The sequence below is a fragment of the Colletes latitarsis genome, chromosome 8, assembly GCF_051014445.1.
Source record: "Colletes latitarsis isolate SP2378_abdomen chromosome 8, iyColLati1, whole genome shotgun sequence".
Classification (NCBI taxonomy): domain Eukaryota; kingdom Metazoa; phylum Arthropoda; class Insecta; order Hymenoptera; family Colletidae; genus Colletes; species Colletes latitarsis.
In genome coordinates this window covers 14537051-14554913 of record NC_135141.1, presented here as the reverse complement: position 1 = coordinate 14554913, position 17863 = coordinate 14537051, and the positions used below count along the sequence as shown (strand labels likewise).

General features: G+C 33.5%; 1 protein-coding gene and 1 pseudogene across 1 annotated transcript in view; both read left to right on the top strand.

Annotated features, from left to right (window-relative positions):
* The window catches only part of LOC143344911 (uncharacterized), a 571467-nt gene that overhangs the window by 539131 nt on the left and 14473 nt on the right, over window positions 1-17863 (top strand). The window lies entirely within an intron of this gene.
* On the top strand, window positions 858-1030 carry LOC143345196 (U2 spliceosomal RNA; annotated as a pseudogene).

Below are 17863 nucleotides of genomic sequence, written 5' to 3'. Positions count from 1 at the left end.
ATAATTTTTCCAGAACGATTTGAAATTTTTTTTTTTCGTCGTAAAATTCAGGCATCTAATAAGATATTCGGTAAGGAATTTTTTTCTCAAAAGTGCATAGTATTTCGAGGGTATATGTAATGACCAAAAATGATTATAATTGACACCTACAGCTAACAATATTTTTTTCAGAACGATTTCAAATTTTTTAATTTTATCGAAAAATTTCATATTTTCTCGATTTTTTTTCTCAAAAGTACGTAGGATTTCGAGGGTATATATAATGACCAAAAATGATTATAATTGACACCCACAGCTAACAATATTTTTTTCAGAACGATTTGAAATTTTTTAATTTTGTCGAAAAATTTCACACCTTCTCGAATTTTTGTCTCGAAATTGGGTAGGATTTCGAGGGTCTATGTAATGACCAAAAATGATTATAATTGTCCCCTGTAACTAAATATAATTTTTCCAGAACGATTTGAAATTTTTGAATTTAATTGTTAATAACTTTTTAACGAAGCCTCCATCGACAAATTGGTATTCTTAATTTTCATCTTATTTTGACCTCTAGAATCCCCCATTAAAAGGTGGCCGAACACCCTGTATAGTATCGACAAACTACAATATTATTATTGAAATGTGAATAAATTTAGTTTTTCTATGTAAAAGAATGACGAACCACGCGGGACGTGATCGATAAAAAAAAGAAAGGGTTGACGTGGTATATAAATATTAATTTGGTTTTCATTCTTTATTTTAAACACATATGTCTATATATATATATATATAATTTTGGAAATTAAAGATAAAAAAATTTTTTTTTTTTAAATTAAAATTGTTTTAAATATTAATTATTTTTTTTAATTTACAAAATTAATGTTTTTAAATGTAGTATCTGTTCTTATCAGCTTAATATCTGATACACTCCCCATCGGGGAGTCAGAATATTAATCTGATTTTTGGAAATTGACGGAGCAGTTGGAGCTTGCTCCACCTCTGTCGTATATATGTGTTTAAATAAATTTTCCTGCGATAAATAATTGTTGAAATAATAAATCTCTTTATTACATATATTCCAGCCATAAATAATAAATAAAGAGATTTATTATTTCAACAATTATTTATCGCAGGAAAAATTTGTTTCAACTTTTATAACAGAGCTCTATTAGGGAACAAGTTATTTTCGTCAAAGCCAAATAACAAACAATTTATTAATCCATTAATTTTCCATGTGAAATACCTCACAAAATAACGGTGATATTTCAAAATAGATCGTTCCTCGAACGACTCTGAAAATTCAGTTTAAAATAATGCGTTTCGAGAATTTACTCGACGAATATCCGGGGACTGCAGCGGCTCAAAAATTATAATACGACTCTGCTCGAGAACTCGTTCGACTCGTAGCCGAAGAGATCCTGGAGAATATTCAGGCAGAAAAAAAGCCTGAAGAAACGCGAGACTCCCATTTTCATTAACGGAAGAAGCATCGTTAAACAACGAGCGTAAAGGAAAAAAAGAATATCAATTACTTGGTGGGGCCGTTCCTTTAACCACAACTCCGAGCGTAATCATCGCGTTGAGCAGCTTTTAATCGACACTCCGGCGCGATTCCTTCCGAGGAGAGTTTCCTGCTCGATTCCTTAATCCTCTCGATTAATCGCCGACGGCCGGGCCCCGAAAGAGAGAGGCGAGGATGAGAGGAGGGAGAACGATCGCGTTACGTGGGCCCCAGCGCGAACTTGACACCAGCAAGGACGCGTTTCGAAAGGAGGAAATAAAAAAATGCTGGTTCCAGACCGTTAAAGGACGCGCGTCGAGTCAGCTGTTGAAGAGGCGCGCGACCGACGATCCCCGAATAAATCACGGCTAAGAGGATCGCAATCGCTAACTCGACCTCGAACTGGCCTCAACTCTTTCGTTTCCACTATAGCCGTACGCCTAAATAGTACAATTATATTCAGAATCGTTCGATAAAATATTATTTTCCTACATACAATCAATCGATAACAAAATTTCTGTTATATTAGATCGATTCTGGAGACCAAAATAAGACGAAAATCAAGAATACTAATTTGTTGATGGAGGCTTCGTTAAATAGTTATTAACATTTAAAGTTCCACGTGTACTGAATTTTTTTCTCGAAAGTGAGTAGGATTTCGGGGGTATGTTTATTCACCAAAATTAATTATAATTGACCCTTGCAACCAAAAATAATTTTTCCAAAACGATTTGAAAATTTTTTTCTCTCCGACAAATTTCAGCACCTAACTGAATTTTTTTCTCGAAAGTGAGTAGGATTTCAGGGGTATGTTTATTCACCAAAATTAATTATAATTGACCCCTGCAATCAAAAATAATTTTTTTAGAACGTTTTGAAAATTTTTTTCTCTCCGACAAATTTCAACATCTACTTGAATTTTTTTCTCGAAATTTGGTAGGATTTCAGGGATATGTTTATTCACCAAAAATGATTATAATTGACCCCTGCAACCAAAAATAATTTTTTTAGTTCGAGTTTTTAGTCGAGTCAGCTGTTGAAGAGGCGCGCGACCGACGATCCCCGAATAAATCACGGCTAAGAGGATCGCAATCGCTAACTCGACCTCGAACTGGCCTCAACTCTTTCGTTTCCACTATACCCGTACGCCTAAATAATACAATAATATTCAGAATCGTTCGATAAAATATTATTTTCCTACATACAATCAATCGATAACAAAATTTCTGTTATATTAGATCGATTCTGGAGACCAAAATAAGACGAAAATCAAGAATACTAATTTGCTGGAGGCTTCGTTAAATAGTTATTAACATTTACGTACGCCTAAATAATACAATTATATTCAGAATCGTTCGATAAAATATTATTTTCCTACATACAATCAATCGATAACAAAATTTCTGTTATATTAGATCGATTCCGGAGACCAAAATAAGACGAAAATCAAGAATACTAATTTGCTGGAGGCTTCGTTAAATAGTTATTAACATTTAAAGTTCCACGCGTACTGAATTTTTTTCTCGAAAGTGGGTAGGATTTCAGAGGTATGTTTATTCACCAAAAATGATTATAATTGACCCCTGCAACCAAAAATAATTTTTTTAGAACATTTTGAAAAATTTTTTTCTCTCCGACGAATTTCAACATCTACCTGAATTTTTTTCTCGAAAGTGAGTAGGATTCCAGGGGTATGTTTATTCACCAAAATTAATTATAATTGACCCCTGCAACCAAAAATAATTTTTCCAAAACGATTTGAAAATTTTTTTCTCTCCGACGAATTTCAGCACCTACTTGAATTTTTTTTTCGAAAGTAGGTAGAATTTCAGGGGTATGTGTATTCACCAAAAATGATTATAATTGACCCCTGCAATTAAAAATAATTTTTTTAGAACGTTTTGAAAATTTTTTTCTCTCCGACGAATTTCAGCACCTACTTGAATTTTTTTCTCGAAAGTGAGTAGGATTTCGGGGGTATGTTTATTCACCAAAATTAATTATAATTGACCCCTGCAACCAAAAATAATTTTTCCAAAACGATTTGAAAATTTTTTTCTCTCCGACGAATTTCAGCACCTACTTGAATTTTTTTTTCGAAAGTAGGTAGAATTTCAGGGGTATGTGTATTCACCAAAAATGATTATAATTGACCCCTGCAATTAAAAATAATTTTTTTAGAACGTTTTGAAAATTTTTTTCTCTCCGACGAATTTCAGCACCTACTTGAATTTTTTTCTCGAAAGTGAGTAGGATTTCGGGGGTATGTTTATTCACCAAAATTAATTATAATTGACCCCTGCAACCAAAAATAATTTTTCCAAAACGATTTGAAAATTTTTTTCTCTCCGACGAATTTCAGCACCTACTTGAATTTTTTTTTCGAAAGTAGGTAGAATTTCAGGGGTATGTGTATTCACCAAAAATGATTATAATTGACCCCTGCAATTAAAAATAATTTTTTTAGAACGTTTTGAAAATTTTTTTCTCTCCGACGAATTTCAGCACCTACTTGAATTTTTTTCTCGAAAGTGAGTAGGATTTCGGGGGTATGTTTATTCACCAAAATTAATTATAATTGACCCCTGCAACCAAAAATAATTTTTCCAAAACGATTTGAAAATTTTTTTCTCTCCGACGAATTTCAGCACCTACTTGAATTTTTTTTTCGAAAGTAGGTAGAATTTCAGGGGTATGTGTATTCACCAAAAATGATTATAATTGACCCCTGCAATTAAAAATAATTTTTTTAGAACGTTTTGAAAATTTCTTTCTCTCCGACGAATTTCAGCACCTACTTGAATTTTTTTCTCGAAAGTGAGTAGGATTTCGGGGGTATGTTTAGTCACCAAAAATGATTATAATTGACCCCTGCAATCAAAAATAATTTTTTTAGAACATTTTGAAAAATTTTTTTTCCTCCGACAAATTTCAGCACCTACCTGAATTCTTTTCTCGAAATTGGGTAGGAATTCGGAGGTATGTGCAATGACCAAAAATGATTGTAATTGTCCCCTGTAACTAAATATAATTTTTCTAGTGTGATTTGAAATTTTTCAATTTCGTCTAAAAATTTCAATATCTACATGAATTTTTTTCTCGAAATTGAGTAGGATTTCGGAGGTATGTGCAATGACCAAAAATGATTGCAATTGCCCCCTGTAACTAAATATAATTTTTCTAGTGTGATTTAAAATTGTTTAATTTCGTCTAAAAATTTCAATATCTACATGAATTTTTTTCTCGAAAGTGGGTAGGATTTCGGCGGTATGTGTAATGACCAAAAATGATTGTAATTGTCCCCTGTAACTAAATATAATTTTTCCAGAACAATTTGAAATTTTTGAATTTAATTGTTAATAACTTTTTAACGAAGCCTCCATCGACAAATTGGTATTCCTGATTTTCGTCTTATTTTGGTCTCTAGAATCCACCATTAAATTTTTTCCTAGGGTCGATCGAACACCCTGTATATCAAAAAATAAGATGGGCTATTTATCGTACCTCTAACGGGGAATAAGTAATAAATAATTACAAATGAAACATTCGTGTTATCTGTTTGTTATCACTCCACAGGGAAAAGACTGGATCGCGATGAAATTTAATCAGCTATATAACACCGCAGAGACGCCAACTCTGAAATTTATGGTATCTTGTTTATGCTACTTTCTCAGCAAAACCATTCATGACATAATTAATTGGAAGTTAAATTTAAAAATTAAAAACAATCTTTGGTGGTAATGTTGATTTTACAGTTCTAATCAGAATTTCAAAATCAGGTTATAAGTATGCGTTTTGAAGCGGTTGATATCACTGTTCTACAAATAAAATTTTTTTTTCTGTTTTTCAATATCCACTAGGTAATTCTTATAGAGCTTAGTTCCCTAAACACAAATCTGGAAACGGAATTGCTGTATCACCCTCAGTTTTCGAAAAACACGAGTTTTTGTAAAAACGTCCAATTTTGGGCAAAAACGAGGTTTTACGCGAAAATTAAAAACATCAGAAATTTCCACTTTGTCTTAAAAGATAGAGGAGAGATTCCTGAATATGCTAACATCAATAGTTATAATATTTTGTGCTTTTGAATCGTTGTAAATGATCGCCAAAATTTAAAAATGTGTCAAAGTACATACTTTATACACAATACTTTTACATATTTACGAAAAGTTCTTTATCTGACACGAAAACTATATACAGGATCTGATTCTGCAAACATTTCTGAGGAAGAAACTGTCCAACAGAGGTGTAGAAGCCGTTCTGAATTGTCACAAGTCGAGAAAATGTTCGTCGGCAACGCGTGCACGGCGTTTTGCCGCCACATGGCCATCGCTAGCCTACCAGCGCCGTAGCTACGCATAATCGATGCAACACTGATAATATATTAGGTTCCCAATTCCTGTATATGTTTATCATGTTTAATTTTTTAATCTGTTTGTGGATTTGTAAAAAACATTTTCCGATCATTTCCATTTCTAAACAATTTCGATGTTCATTGTATGTATATGATCTTTCTTAGAAAAGCGTAGATGTTCGAGTGATTCCATTGATGGATTTACATGAATTTTGAAAATATAATTCAGTGATTAGTATCATACAGTGTACAACAATATTAAGCAATAAAAGTTACAAAAATAAAATGAAATATATTATGTACAGAGTGCATACCCTATTGTACCATTACACCAGTTTCGCTTGTAGGTAGCTACGGCACTGCCGCGCCGAGATAGGCAAGCGATGGTCGCGTGGCGGTAAAACATCGTGCACGCGTTGCCGATGAACATTTTTTCGACCTGTGACAATTGAAAACGGCTTCTACACTTCTGTTGGACAGTTTCTTCTTCAGAAATGTCTGCTGAATCAAATCCTGTGTATAGTTTTCATGTCAGGTAAAGAACTTTTCGTAAATATGCAAAAGTATTGTGCATAAAGTGCGTACTTGGACACTTTTTCAAACTTTGGCGATCATTTACAACCGTTCAAAAGCACAAAATATTATAACTATTGATGTTAGCACATTCAGGAATCTCTCCTCTATCTTTTAAGACTAAGTGGAACTTTCTGATGTTTTTAATTTTCACGTAATACCTCGTTTTTGCTAAAAATTGAGCGTTTTTACATAAACTCGTGTTTTTCGAAAACTGAGGGTGATACAGCAATTCCATTTTCAGATTCGTGTTTAGGAAACAGGGCTCTACAAGAATCACCTAGTGGTTATAAGAAAACAAAATTCGTGTTAAACAGTGTATTTAACAATTCGTAATTTTTTAGCTGTATATTTGCAATCCAAAATACTTTATATACTTGTTTCATCGCAACCGTTATTATATTTTCAAAAATTTATGCCGCAAACAAAAAATCGTGCATTTCCCATAAATTTTATGAGAAATGCACAACCATTGCGCGTAACTATTTGTCATTTTTTTAACCTTTTACTACTAATTTCATTCGAAGTAATATAAAAAGGTTTGATTTTGAAAATCTGCATAAGTAAACGAAGTTATTAATAGTGTTTTTGCATGTTAATTCACTGATATCATTAGCTTGTAAAATATTAGAAAAGAGGTCCCTGGTTTCATCTATTATTATTTCTCTCGATACTCGTAGTGGATTTAGTAAAAATTTGAAAATTAATCCGAAGGGTTAAAAAAACGACGAAGCAGTTATTACAGTGAAAATGTACAGATGGCTTTCGTGAAAGTGCGTGAATCGATAAAAATCTGCATTTTATAGGACACAGAGAGTACAATTTTTGGGTACGGATGAGTAGGTTGCGAGAACGTAATCTGGAGGAAGATATGATTATAGGTATATGAGACAGGGTTGGAAGATGAGGTGGAATTATAGGATTGTACAAGGTTGCAAAGGGAGAAGGGAGATCAAAATATAGATCGTAGGGTATAGGAAGGACACAGGGCAGAGGAATATTGGTGCCGAGAAATACAGAGAAAGGGTGAAATGTGGGGATGTAGCATCCTAGAATGAAAATAGATTGGAAGATCTGGAGGTTTTTATCTGTATGATTAAAAAAATGATAGAAAATATTTTTAAGAACGTTTCCTTCGTTACTACGAGAGACTGAAATTAATAGAAACTTGGATATAACGATGAAGTATGAAAATTGAGTGGAAAAACTAGAATGTATTTAAATACATGTTTTGGAGAATATCAGAAAAAAGTTTTAGTCAAATTTATGTAATAAACACTCGTTATGTTTCATTTATTATATTATGTATATGTTGCAACGTAAATACCGATATTCGAAATCTACGATCAAGTAAAAATAAGTTTACATCGAGATATACTTAATCTCGAAAACTTCTCTCTGTTTAAAAAATAGAAACAAAAATCATCGTTGGTCCAGTTTGATTTATGTTTGCACGTGAGATCTCACCCTATACCTATCTGTTGGTGCTATGCTCACCGCATGCTGTACATTGCAACAATCTATAATGAATCATCGACGCTTCGTCATAGCTTTTCAAGGTTTCTACATTTAATAAATCACTAAGCATACGATTTTTGTTGATCTCGATTCGACTACTGAATAAATCTTCTCTTCGATTGCAGCTTGGGAAAAAAATATAATACCGACACTCACATTAGATGACATACATATAAACGATTTATCAAACTAATTCCACGTTTTAAAAACGTTCAAAATTCTTTTTGTTTCACTTTTGCTGTAAATACGTCTGATAATTTGCATTGCAAAGTTCTTGTATACGATGAAAACCTTTTTTCTTGTCTTTGGTTTGTAAATCTACTTGAAATGTGTTAATGATGCTATAGTAACACTGTTTTCTCCAAACTTATATTGTATTTACAGATTCACAGTAATCTATTATTTTTTACCGCGTAATTTTCAGATGTATATCATCGCCATTTATACGAAACTGAAAGAAACTGATAAATATTCAGTTTTGAAAATCCGGGTACCAGTAATATTTTGTTTAATAATTCTAAATATGACAGTAAAATTTTATTTAACCTTCCAGCGTTCGCACCTAATACGTTAACTAACTTAATTGAGAATAATTTTATTGAAATGGAAACGAAATTAGTGACCCTTTCCCGTCTCCCTTACGAGCTACAGATTTTTGTAAAATTTCTTTCTTCGAGGGCTCTAATCAAGCTTATTTCCTTCAGCAGAAGCTTGTTCTAGGAATAGAATCAGAAGCCTGACTGTAGCAATCTCATTTCATTTGCATAGAATACGAAAACGGTTACAAATCTGAAGGGAAAAGTGTAAAATCCGAGTGTTGGAAACTTTAGGTCCTATCTTGAGTTCGAAACGTCGGGTATCTGTACACTCGTAAACAATTTTAAATATTAGGTTTGATATTGCGAAACTGACGAGGAAAAATTTTGTAATTTAATAGAAAACAAAATTAGTCAGTTCAGGGGATTTCCGAAATTTGAAGCTAACATCAAGAATTTATAGTCAAAGGAATAGATATTGTGTCAAAACTCCAAGTTTGCTGCGAATTAAGCGTTCCCATCTCATTTTTTGGTCCTCCGTATAATGAAATTTGCAATAACAATGAAGTCTACATAAAATTCGAATTGAAAATAAAATACATGTGAAGACATAAAGGAAACTTAAAGTCGTATGGAATCCAACGTGAAATTGGAGTAAGTTGTTCGTTGTGTAATAATTACAGCAATTTCACGATTTATTTTTTATTTTTCAAATTTTCTTGATCGTGCTTGAGCCTGATTGCATGAACATTTTTGTCAACACATAATAAAACTGTTGAATTTAGCGGTAATTAGCGAGTCCGGGTATTGACTGCAAACGTTTTGTTTTATTGATTGCCTGTGGTGTTGGTTGTTTGAATTCATCCATGTTTTTCTGTTACAAACTATTATTATCTATTTTTCTATTTCGTCCACAATAAATAAATTCTAACAAAAACCAAACGTTGTAAGAAATAAAATACAACAATGTCCAGGTTTATTACTGAGTAAACAGTTTGAAAATGTCAATGTTTTAATGAAAAGCGTTGAACTATATTTTAATAAAAAATCAAAGAAGCTTTGTAGCGACGTTACGATGGCTTTGTAAAAGAAAGAGGAGGTTTACTGTTTTTCATAAAATTACATTATACAGGGTGCTCCGCATTTTCCCCTACATACTTCAGCAGTGTATTCTACAAGTAAAAATAAGACCGAAGTGTTATACAGGGTGTTCGACCACTGCTGGGAAAAATTCTAATGGGAGATTCCAGAGACCAAAATAAGACAAAAATTAAGAACATCAATTTCTTGACTGAGGCTTCGTTAGTAAGTTATTAAAAATTTTAATTAAAAAATATCCAATCATTCTGAAAAAATTATTTTTGGTTGTAGGGGGTAATTACAATCATTTTTGGTGAAGAGATATACCCCTGAAATCGTACTTACTTTCGAGAAAAAAATTCAGGCAGGTGCTGAAATTTTTAGACGAAATTAAAAAATTTCAAATCACACTAAAAAAATTATATTTAGTTACAGGGGACAATTACAATCATTTTTGGTGAATACACATACCTCCGAATTCCTACCCAATTTCGAGAAAAAAATTCATGTAGGTATTGAAATTTTTAGACGAAATTAAACAATTTTAAATCACACTAGAAAAATTATATTTAGTTACAGGGGACAATTGCAATCATTTTTGGTCATTGCACATACCTCCGAAATCCTACTCAATTTCGAGAAAAAAATTCATGTAGATATTGACATTTTTAGACGAAATTGAAAAATTTCAAATCACACTAGAAAAATTATATTTAATTACAGGGGACAATTACAATCATTTTTGGTCATTACACATACCTCCGAAATCCTACCCAATTTCGAGAAAAAAATTCCTGTAGGTATTAAAATTTTTAGACGAAATTAAAAAATTTCAAATCACACTAGAAAAATTATATTTAGTTACAGGGGAGAATTACAATCATTTTTGGTCATTGCACATACCCTCGAAATCCTACGCGCTTTCGAGAAAAAAATTCCTTACCGAAAATCTTATTAAATACCTAAATTTTTCGACGAAAAAAAAAAAATTTCAAATCGTTCTGGAAAAATTATTTTCAGTTGCGGGGGTCAATTACAATCATTTTTTGTGAATACATATACCTCCGAAATCCTACTCAATTTCGAGAAAAAAATTCACGTAGGTATTGAAATTTTTAGACGAAATTAAAAAATTTCAAATCACACTAGAAAAATTATATTTAGTTACAGGGGGTAATTATAGTCATTTTTAGTCATTTCACATACCTCCGAAATCCTACCCAATTTCGAGAAAAAAATTCATGTAGGTATTAAAATCTTTAGACGAAATTAAAAAATTTTAAATCACACTAGAAAAACTATATTTAGTTACAGGGGGCAATTGCAATCATTTTTGGTCATTGCACATACCCTCGAAATCCTACGCGCTTTCGAGAAAAAAATTCCTTACCGAAAATCTTATTAAATACCTAAATTTTTCGACGAAAAAAAAAAAATTTCAAATCGTTCTGGAAAAATTATTTTCAGTTGTGGGGGTCAATTACAATCATTTTTTGTGAATACATATACCTCCGAAATCCTACCCAATTTCGAGAAAAAAATTCAAGTAGGTATTGAAATTTTTAGACGAAATTGAAAAATTTCAAATCACACTAGAAAAATTATATTCAATTACAGGGGACAATTACAATCATTTTTGGTCATTGCACATACCTCCGTAATCCTAGCCAATTTCGAGAAAAAAATTCATGTAGGTATTGAAATTTTTAGACGAAATTAAAAAATTTCAAATCATTCTGGAAAAATTATTTTCGGTTGCGAGGGTTAATTACAATCATTTTGTGTGAATACATATACCTCCGAAATCCTACGCAATTTCGAGAAAAAAATTCATGTAGATATTGAAATTTTTAGCCGAAATTAAGAAATTTCAAATCACACTAGAAAAATTATATTCAATTACAGGGTTTAATTACAATCATTTTTGGTCATTACACATACCTCCGAAATCCTACCCAATTTCGAGAAAAAAATTCATGTAGATATTGACATTTTTAGACGAAATTAAAAAATTTCAAATCACACTAAAAAAATTATAGTTAGTTACAGGGGACAATTACAATCATTTTTGGTCATTACACATACCCTCGAAATCGTACGCGCTTTCAAGAAAAAAATTCCTTACCGAAAATGTTATTAGATTCTTAAATTTTTCGACGAAAAAAAAAAATTTCAAATCGTTTTAAAAAAATTACTTTCAGTTGCAGGGGACAAGTACAATTATTTTTGGTGAAAAGACATAACCCCGAAATCCTGCACATTTTCGAGAAAAAAATTCAATACAAGCGGAACTTTAAATGTATTCTTGATTTTCGTCTTATTTTGGCCTCTAGAATCCTCCATTAAAATTTTTCCCTGAGGTTGTCGAACACCCTGTATACGGAATAGAATAATGGTGGATCAATCAAAATCGATCAAGTAGATTTTAAGCTAATTTGCGACGAAGAAACAAAAATTCTAAGAATGTGTAATTCGGCTTACACAGCCTGTATATCGTATAAACTGATCTAGATAAAAATTGCTTAAAAGTTTGGGAATTAGAACGTTAAAATTCGATTTATATAGAAAACAATCGTGGATTTCTTTACTTTTGGCTAGTTTTTTCGCGTGCTCTGGAATCGCTAGCGTTTTATCGCGGTGTTTCCTAATGCGTTTCCGCACAAACGCGCAATATCTGTGTCGTTTCGCGCAGATCTCGCGCATTAATTCGTTCCGCTACGATCGTTTCGTTCATTGCCGACGATCGAGATAAATCCATAGCCGTTCGCGACCAGATTCGTACAATTGTGTTCGAATCGTCGAGTTTGCTTCTTCCGAATATTTGGTACACAAGATTCGAAGGTTCGATGTTTCAAACAATAACGGTTTCGTTCGACGACCATCGATCATCTTCGTTGCCGAACCCGCGAGGCTTTCGTCGAACAGGATCGAAATTAATTTATCGACGACTCCGGTTCCGCCGTGGGGTTCATCTTTGACTAAATTATTGCTATAACGGTTTGAATTTTGCGCGGTGACACAGTTCCGTGTCGAGAATCTCTCGTCGGCGTTGTGGACGAAATTACGAAGAGTCTCTTCGACGTCTCGTCCGCAGGATAATCCGCTCGAGTTTCGACTCGACGCGGCTTCGACCTAATTCGTAATCAGGTTCCTTTCGTAGATCGTCTGGATGTTTCTACTTCGAGGAAAGCTCGCATCCACTTTCTAGGAACGTTACCCTGAAACCTACGTTCCAAAGCTACGCTGACACGTTCGAACAAATAAAGTCACAGATATTCAGTTTATTTAAATACGAGTATAAATCTTAATATTCGTTTCCGTTCTGGTGTTTGACTTTTGGGAAGGGAAAGACACGGTTCAGCGAGGAAAAAGGAATTTTTATGCAAAGAATGACTCGATCGACGCGCCAAAATGACTTACGATGCGTCCAGGCGATGATTTCGGTTTGGAAGATCAAGGGAACGACGCTCGATGAAGATTAATGGTGACGATACATCCACGTTCAAAGAAGATCCATACTATAAAACTCGTTGTATAGCCATTTTTGCTTTTGACGAGTTACAAATTTTCAAGCATAATAATTTATAGTCGAATTACCCATTTTGAACGTGATGATAATATATGTGAACATGATATTTTAAAATCAATATATTTCTTGTGTATAACATATGTATGCTTTATAGGCATATACAGGGTGTTCGGCTACCCCTGGAAAAAATTTTATTGGGAGATTCTAGAGGCCAAAATAAGACGAAAATCGACAATATCAATTTTTTTATTGAGGCTTTGTTGAAAAGTTATTAAAAAATTGAATTAAAAAATTTCAAATCATTCTGAAAAAATTATTCTTGGTTGCAGGGGTAAATTACAATCATTTTTGATGAATACACATACCTCCGAAATTCTACGCATTTTCGAGAAAAAAATTCATGTAGGTATTGAAATTTTTAGACGAAATTAAAAAATTTCAAATCACACTAAAAAAATTATATTTAGTTACAGGGGACAATTACAATCATTTTTGGTCATTACATATACCCTCGAAATCCTACGCGTTTTCGAGAAAAAAATTCCTTACCGAAAATCTTATTAAATACCTAAATTTTTCGACGAAAAAAAAATTTTCAAGTCGTTCTAAAAAAAATATCAATGGTTGCAGGGGTCAATTGCAATCATTTTTGGTGAATAGACATACCTCCGAAATTCTACGCATTTTCGAGAAAAAAATTCATTACCGAAAATATAATTTCTGGCCAGAAATGTCTGCCCGAATTTTCATGCGAATATTTAAAACGTCATAAATTCTGAACGGATTGGACGATTTTAATGTTTAAAAAAGCAAACTACGCGTATTTTAATGTATAATATGTAGCAATTATAAAAATATTCGAAGAGTTGATTCTTGAGCCCACAAAATGGAAAAACCCCATAAAGATGGTTCAATTTTCAAATAGTCATAACTCCTACAATTCTGAATATATTTCAATGAAACTTTTTTCTGTAACAGAGCTCATGGGTACCTACAGAAAAGTATTAGACAATTTTTTTGTAGGGCGTCAAACAAAATTACTAAAAATGAAAAAGGAATTTTTAAGAAAAATCGACATGGGGTAGGTGCCTAAATTTTTCGACGAAAAAAAAAATTTTCAAGTCGTTCTAAAAAAAATATTTTTGGCTGCAGGGGTCAATTATAATCATTTTTGGTAAATAGATATATCCCCGAAATCCTACCCAATTTCGAGAAAAAAATGAATGTAGGTATTGAAATTTTTAGACGGAATTAAAAAATTTCAAATCACACTAAAAAAATTATATTTAGTTGCAGGGGACAAGTATAATCATTTTTGGTCAATAGACATACTCTCGAAATCCTACTCAGTTTCGAGAAAAAAATTCCATACCGAAAATATAATTTCTGGCCAGAAATGTCTGCCCGAATTTTCATGCGAATGTTTAAAACGTCATAACTTGTGAACGGATTGGACGATTTTAATGTTTAAAAAAGCAAACTACGCGTATTTTGATAGAGAATATGTATAAATCGCTAAAATATTCGAAAAGTTGATTCTTGACCCCGCAAAATGAGAAAAACCTTTTAAAAATGGTCCAATTTTCAAAAAGCCATAACTTTTGCAATAGTAAAAATATTTCAATGAAACTTTTTTCTGAAGTAGAGCTCATGGGTACCTACAGAAAAGTATTAAACAATTTTTCTGTAGGGCGTCAAACAAAATTACTAAAAATGAAAAAGGAATTTTTAAGAAAAATCGGCAGGGGTAGGTGCCTAAATTTTTCGACGAAAAAAAAAATTTTCTAGTCGTTCTAAAAAAAATATCAATGGTTGCAGGGGTCAGTTACAATCATTTTTGGTGAATAGACATACCTCCGAAATTCTACGCATTTTCGAGAAAAAAATTCGAGTAAATGTTGAAAGTTTTGGGTGAAAAAAAAGACTTTCGAATCGTCTTGGAAAAATCATTTTTACTTGCAGGAGTCAATTGCAAGCATTTTTGGTCAACAGACATACTCCCGAAATCCTACTCAGTTTCGAGAAAAAAAATTCCTTGCCGAAAATCTAATTTCTGGCCAGAAATGTCTGCCCAAATTTTCATGCGAATATTTAAAACGTCATAACTTCTGAATGGATTGGACGATTTTAATGTTTAAAAAAGCAAACTACGCGTATTTTGATGGACAATATGTACAAATCGCAAAAATATCCGAAAAATTAAACCTTGACTCCGCAAAATGAGAAAAACCCCATTAAAATGGTCCAATTTTCAAACAGCCATAACTCCTATAATAGTGAATACATTTCAATGAAACTTTTTTCTGAAGTAGATTCCATAGATACCTACAAAAAAGTATTAAACAACTTTTCTGTAGGACGTCAAACAAAATTACTAAAAATGAAAAAGTAATTTTTAAAAAAAATCGACAGGGTAGGTGCCTAAATTTTTCGACAAAATTAAAAACTTTTAAATCGCTCTAAAAAAATTATTTTCGGTTGCATGGGTCAATTATAATCACTTTTGGTGAATAGACACATACACGAAATCCTACCCATTTTCGAGAAAAAAATTCGAGTACGTGCCAAAATTTTTTGACAAAATTAAAAACTTTTAAATCGCTCTAAAAAAATTATTTTCGGTTGCATGGGTCAGTTACAATCATTTTTGGTGAATAGACATACCCCCGAAATCCTACGCATTTTCGAGAAAAAAATTTGATGCGAGCGGAACTTTAAACGTTAATAACTTTTTAACGAAACCTTCATCAACAAATTCTTGATTTTCGTCCTATTTTGGCCTCTAGAATCTCCCATTAAAATTTTCCCCAGTGGTGGCCGAACACCCTGTATAATAGTTATGTAATGATCTTGCTCGATTTATCGTATATTTACAATTTGTCCGAATTCGTTTACATATTTTAGTAGTTAGCCGAAGCTGGCCGAAAACTGCCAAAGAGATTATTTACGAAGCACAATTAGAATAAATTCCCACTAATTTACGCAAACACAGATCAAGTACTTTCGTTTGAGACGATAGTCCTTCGAACAATTGTTTAATTTTAAATTACAGATTTTATGGATATAATCGGTATGATCAAAGAGACTATAAAATTGCACCAGAATGGTTTCTCGTTTTCTTTAATTAGTAAGATAACAGTTTTAAATGCACGTTATTACGTGTATTGTATGTAATTATGGAGCTCCAGTTTCAAATGCTCGTACATCGTTAGCCTACCTTCATATCGTTTATCTAATAAGAATTGTAATCTTAGGAATGTATCCAACTATAAAGGTCTTACGACAAGTAAGAATAAAAAATAGCAAAAAAACAACAAAAAGAATTGGTTGGTGCCACGTGGAAATTAGTGAAAAAAAAACCTGAACCGGAGGTCAGAACACCTATTATAATTAATAATACGTTTGCGTTGTCTAACCTCTTATTTCGATCTTTCAATCCACCAGCATTACTTTGATTTTTCTGTTCTTCTTAAACATTGCCCCAACGCCATTATGTACTTCCACTTCTACTCCAAAATCTTTAATCTTAAATCTTAAAGGTACAGATGAATATCGATCTATATTATCAATAATAAAGAATGCAACAAAACATAAGTATGTCGTAAAAACTTGCGAACAAAACGAAGCTTACTTTCCAGTCGTTTTTTCATTTTACGAAGTAAATAATAATTCACTATGGAGAAAACAATTCCACGATAAAATGAAGTTGGAACTTTTACTGCACACGCCCTTTCCCCACTGAACGATTCGATTATTACTCTTTTTACAGTAAACTTCTAAGCTCTGCAAAAAAGTAATACTGATCCATAGAAGTGCCATTTTCGATATAAAAAATATTCCAAAGTATACAGATTAAAGGGAGACTCAACAAATTCTCATTATCTTTCGAATCGTCTAAATCTACGATCGAACAATTACGTATTCAGGTTTTCCCGCTAAGTTTTATTAACGACACGTGGTTGCTTGTAAAAATTGAATTTTGTTGGCGTTTAGCAGACTGTGAGCATCCGCGGAAAAGCGTTATTTTTCGTCGTCCATGGATCGTTGGTACGATCCTTGGGCGTGGCAGAGAACGATCCGTCGATCCGAGAAAGGAATCCGTCGTTTTACGTAACAATCTCGAGCGATCCGCGATCGGGCAGGAAATCGACCGCCTTTGCGTCGTTCCTCGCGTGTCCAGGATAGTTTCCACGATTCCTATCGTCCTCCTGGTGCGATACCCGCGTCCCCGATCGAGGCTTTCCAAGAAGCCAGGACACGCATCGTCGTAATTTGCAGGACCGGAATCTCGTGACCCGAGCGAATTACTTGTTGCTCGTGGCTCTGGGTCCCTTTACGTTCCTCTCTGCCCGTCTACGATCCTCGCCGGGGACGTTTTATCACACGGAAGAGTTGCGAGGACATGGCCCGGGCAAATTAAGGAACCTGTCCGGCCGGAGAAATCCTCCGCTAGGACGGGGTCGGTGCAATTAAAACCGAATTGGGAATTTTTCAACGGCACCGGGTTGCGGAAGAGGGTCTAACGGGGATTCGGTTTGCAAACCGGTCCACCGCGGGGCGGACGTTCGCGCCAGATCTCCGGCTGGTTCGTGGAATCGCCGGAAGTCGCGCAACTTTGTTTCCACGCGAGCATCGTCTGGCGTTTCGTATTCAAGGTATCAATTAGATCGGACAAATTAGAACATCGGGCGCGTCGATGCCGTAAGAAATTGGTAAGGAGCGTAGACGAGTCAGAGTAGGTATTTAAGGCTACCGTACAAAGAGAGCCGAGACACCGCGAGCGGCTAACA